Source organism: Erinaceus europaeus, chromosome 5, assembly GCF_950295315.1.
Source record: "Erinaceus europaeus chromosome 5, mEriEur2.1, whole genome shotgun sequence".
NCBI lineage: Eukaryota > Metazoa > Chordata > Mammalia > Eulipotyphla > Erinaceidae > Erinaceus > Erinaceus europaeus.
The window spans coordinates 111,013,315-111,018,134 of record NC_080166.1 but is presented as its reverse complement, the minus strand read 5'-3'; the positions used below and the strand labels follow the sequence as shown (position 1 = coordinate 111,018,134).

General features: G+C 37.0%; 1 long non-coding RNA gene across 1 annotated transcript; it reads right to left on the bottom strand.

The window, feature by feature from the left end:
- Positions 1-1,615: 1,615 nt before the first annotated feature.
- LOC132538722 (uncharacterized) lies at positions 1,616-2,905 on the bottom strand. Its single transcript, XR_009550078.1, has 3 exons — positions 2,766-2,905; positions 1,876-1,954; positions 1,616-1,778 (listed from the first exon to the last, which is right to left on the bottom strand). It is a non-coding gene; the product is annotated as an uncharacterized LOC132538722 (long non-coding RNA).
- Positions 2,906-4,820: the final 1,915 nt, after the last annotated feature.

The following is a 4,820-nucleotide window of genomic DNA, read 5'->3' as shown; positions in this document are numbered from 1 at the left end:
TGCAGAAGAATGAAACTGAACCACTATATTTCACCAAACACAGAAGTAAATTTCAAATGGATCAAGGACTTGGACGTTAGACCAGAAACTATCAAATACTTAGAGAAAAATATTGGCAGAACTCTTTTCTGTCTAAATTTTAAATGCATCTTCTATAATACAAACCCAATTACAAAGAAGACTAAAATAAGCCAATGGGACTACCTCAAATTAAAAAGCTTTTGCACAGCAAAAGATACCGCCAACCAAAGATCCCCCTTACAGAATGGGAGAAGATCTTTATATGCCTTACATCAAACAAGAGGCTAATAACCAAAATATATAAAGAGCTCACCAAACTCAGCAAAAAAAAAAAAAAAAAAAAAAAACTCATTCAAAACTGGGGGCCAGGCTGTAGCACACCAGGTTAAGCGCACATAGCACTAAACACAAGAATATTCACCACAGAAGAGATCCAAAAGGCCAACAAACTTATGAAAAAATGCTCCAGATCATTGATTGGTAGAAAATGCAAATAAAGACAACCATGAGATACCACTTCACTCCTCTAAGAATGTCACACATCAGAAAAGGTAGCAGCAACAAATGCTGTAGAGGTTGTGGGGACAAAGGAACCCTCCTGCACTGCTGGTGGGAATATAAACTGGTCCAACCCCTGTGGAAGCAGTCTGGAGAACTCTCAGAAGGCTAGAAGTAAACCTACCCTTTGACCCTGCAATTCCTCTCCTGGGTAATATATCTTAAGGAACCAAACACAACCATCCAAAAAGATCTATGTAGATTTATGTTCATAGCAGTACAACTTGTAGTAGTCAAAAACTGGAAGCAACCCAGGTGTCCAACAATAGATGAGTAGCTGAGTATGTTGTGGTATATATACACAATGAATACTACTCAGCCATTAAAAATGATGAATTTGCCTTCTTTACCTCATCTGGGATGGAGCTTGAAGGAATCATGTTAAGTGAGATCAGCCAGAAAGAGAAGGAATAATATGGGATGATCTCATTCATAGAAGTTGAAAAATAAGAACAGAAGGGAGAACACAAAGCAGAACTTGGACTGGAGTTGGTGTATTGCACCAAAGTAAAAGACTCTGGGGTGGGGGGTGGAGAGGGCTCAGGTCCTGGAACATAAAGGCAGAGGAGGAACTAGTGGGTGTTGAATTGTTATGTGGAAAACTGAGAAATGATACACATGTACAAACTACTATGTTTTACTGTTGACTATAAACCATTAATCCCCTAATAAAGAAATTAAAAAGGAAGAAAAAAAGAGAGAAAGAAAGATAGGAAGGAAAGAAGGAAGGAAGGAAAAAATCAAATTCTAGAAAGAGGATAAGTAGGAACTAGCTGAAGAATATCACGGAAAAAGGAAAAAAGAAGAACATGATACTCAACTTTCACAAATCAATAGGTCTTGTAAAAGTTATCTTTAAACTAAAAGCATAAACCAAGAACACCAAGAAGCCACTAGAATTTGAGCAATGAGTTGACATGATCCAGTTTTCATTTGGGGAATTAGATTTTCTCTACTATGTAGAAGACAGATTATCTTTATTTTTAACACAACTAAAATATTACTCTATGCTACACTCTGCCAAATTGATTTTTTTTTTCTGCTCTTCATTTCCACAGGTTGTTTACAAACAGAGTTGGGTGAAGCTAGGGAAGACATGAAAATGACACTTTTTTGTCCATGTGAGATGTAGGTTGTCAAAGGGCAGCTTGATGAGCACTATTCAATTGATGGTGATGGAAGCATTCAGTAATCCATGCCTAGTGTAGAGTGGGCAATGAGAAAAATGAGGTCACCCAGGTTCTCATTCCCCTGCTCCCACATTCCAGCTTTAAAGTTATGAGAAAAACCACTTACCTTCTTCCTACTCCAATGGCTCATATTCTGACTGAGGGCAGAGTATGAAAGCAGAATATGAGATTCTGTCCACCCAATTCTGTTTAGTAAATAATGAGGAAAAAGCAAATCTTAAGTCAATGTTTTACATTGTTCTGAAGGCAAATAAAATGATGATACAATGAAATCCACAATATTCTAGATTCCACATTAGGGTTTATGGATATATATTCTAAAGCTTAATATATTTGCCTTGTGAGATACACTGAAAACTCCACTACTTTTCTGTGTTCTATGTAGTCTATATGGAACTAAACACATACACATACTTCCTCTATTTTTTATCTAACATGAATGCTCTGGAATTTGGCTTTGAAATCTATAAATAAGTACATAATTTCCTTTTCATGTAAACTAGGTTTGCAAATGACCAACAGAATCATTGGTACTTTTCCCCCAAAACCCCTGACTCATAAGGAATATGCAACTAAATTAAACTTTGTTGTATTAAATTGTAGAATACACCATAAGATAGTGATGCTACAACTTGCATCAAATAAGTAAACATTTGTTATGGGGATAGTAAAATTTACTTTTCACAAAAGGGTCCTACAGTAATAATGCATTCAATTCTATTTCCCAGAATGCTTCTTAAGTATGTTAATAAAGTCTTTATTGTGTCTGCTTATAAAAGTCACCACCATTTCCCATTAGAAAGTCTCTGTTTATTCATCAAACATTTACTGACAGTGACTGCTGGGAGCAGCCTCAGATTTCCACTCCATTACACGTTTGTGGCATAAAGCACATTAATTATAGATATATTACAATATTCAACTCATTGAGGAAAAATTAGATGATCAAGGCTCATTTTCCTTGACAATAAGCAAGTTAATGAAAATACTAATTACCTGATGATGAAGTGGAGCCTTCAGGATTGAATGCTGAGCATCTGTAAAAGAGTTCTGTGAATCTAGCAGAGAATATTAAAGCCAGAAGCACTGAGAGTCTATGAAGTGGCCCCTGTAATTGTCCAGTGCCCTTTAACCAGAGGAAAAAGGGTAACTAGAGGTAGGACAGAGATATATAAAACATTTGAAGGAAGTCGTTGAAAAGTCATACTCTTTACTTAAAATGTTTAATAAAAGCTGGAACCTAAATCAACTTCACTTACATATTCATGCAAATAATAGGTTCATTGTCTGCAAGGACACTCCCATCTCCCAGATATACATTTTGTAGTAATGTCAGAACAATTTTCAGCCATTTTAAAATCTTACAAGTGAAAATTTCCATTTGAAAATTCCCTTTTGCCACCTTCTAGTTGTTTAGATTGAATACTAACAACCTGCAAGCAAAGGAAAAGCCACTACAAATCAGTTAAGGGGTTTGTTGAGGGAGGTCTTAAAATAAAATACCCTTTTTTGTTTTTGTAAATTATAAAAGCATTTTTATTGTTTAGATTATCTATTTCTTGCTTGCAAACTAAGCATTAACACAGCATCTTGACCACAGTAGGTATTCAATTATTTTCTAAGTGAGGTGGATGGACAGGCAGTATGCTAGATGCATGGATGCAGTTTCTTTTCTGCTAGCTGTAAATCATAGTCTAATTACCACCTAAGGTGATACATTTGCTGATAACACATAATACTTAACCATGATTTCAACAGAGAAACCAAAAGCAAAACAAGTTTATTTCTACATTTCCACAATCTCTCAATGTGTGTGTGTGTGTGTGTGTGTGTGTGTGTGTGTGTGTGTGTGTGTGTGTGTGTGTGTGTGTGTGTGTGTTATTGGTCTTATAGCTATTCCTGATCTGTTCCCTTCATATTTAATATGGATCAATACCGACATACTAACAAAAAGTAACATTTGTTTAACTGGCACTTAGCTACACACATCATTAAAACTTTACTTATTACAGCAATGTTATACTGGTCCAGGAGATAAAGCGATGGCTAGAGCCTACAAAAGACCCCTTTTTAATAAATATATGAAAAGATGTGTAACATGATTGGTCATCAGGGAAATGTAAATTAAAACAATGAGATACCACTACACATGTATAAGGATGACTAAAGAAAAAAAAATAGTACCAATGGCTGGTAAGAATGCTGTGAAACAGGAAATCCCATTTACTGCTGGTGGACAAGCAAAGCATTTTGGAAGGTAGTTTGAAAGCTTCTCACAAAGTGAGGCAAACTTTTAACAGAAAATCCAACAATCACACCTTCAAATTTGCTGAACTGATCTGAAGCCAAATGTCCACATAAAAACCTACACATAACTGTTTATATTCACTTTTGTTATAACCATCCAACACTAGAAGCAATCAGTCTTCTCCCATCTCCCCTGCCAACTTGCCATCACCCAGAGCTTAAAGGGTCTATTATTATCATTATAATTTTATTATTATTATTATTTTGCCTCCAGGATTATTGCTGGGACTTGGTGCCTGCATCACGAATCCACTGCTCCTAGAGACTTTTTGCCCCTCTTTTTGTTGCTCTTGTTGTTTTGTCATTGTTGTGGTTATTACTGTTATTGTTGTTGTTACTGATGTTATTGTTGTTGGATAGGACAGAGAGAAATGGAGAGAGGAGGGGAAGATAGAGAGGAGGAGATAAAGATAGACACCTGCAGACCTGCTTCACCTGCCTGTGCAGGTGGGGAGCCAGGGGCTTGAACTGGGATCCTTACACTGGTCCTTGGGCTTTGTGCCATGTATACACTTAATCTGCTGCTCTACTACCTAATCCCCAAAAGCTCTATTTTTTTTTTTTCAGAGAGAGACAGAGACAGAGGGAGAGGGAGAGAGGGAAAAACATGTGATCACTGGGGACCAGGTCGTGGCTCACTTGGTTGAGTATATGTGTTACAGTGCACAAGGACCCAGGTTTGAGCCCCCAGTCCCCACCTGCAGGGGGAAATTTCATGAGTGTTGAAGCAGGGCTACAGGTGTC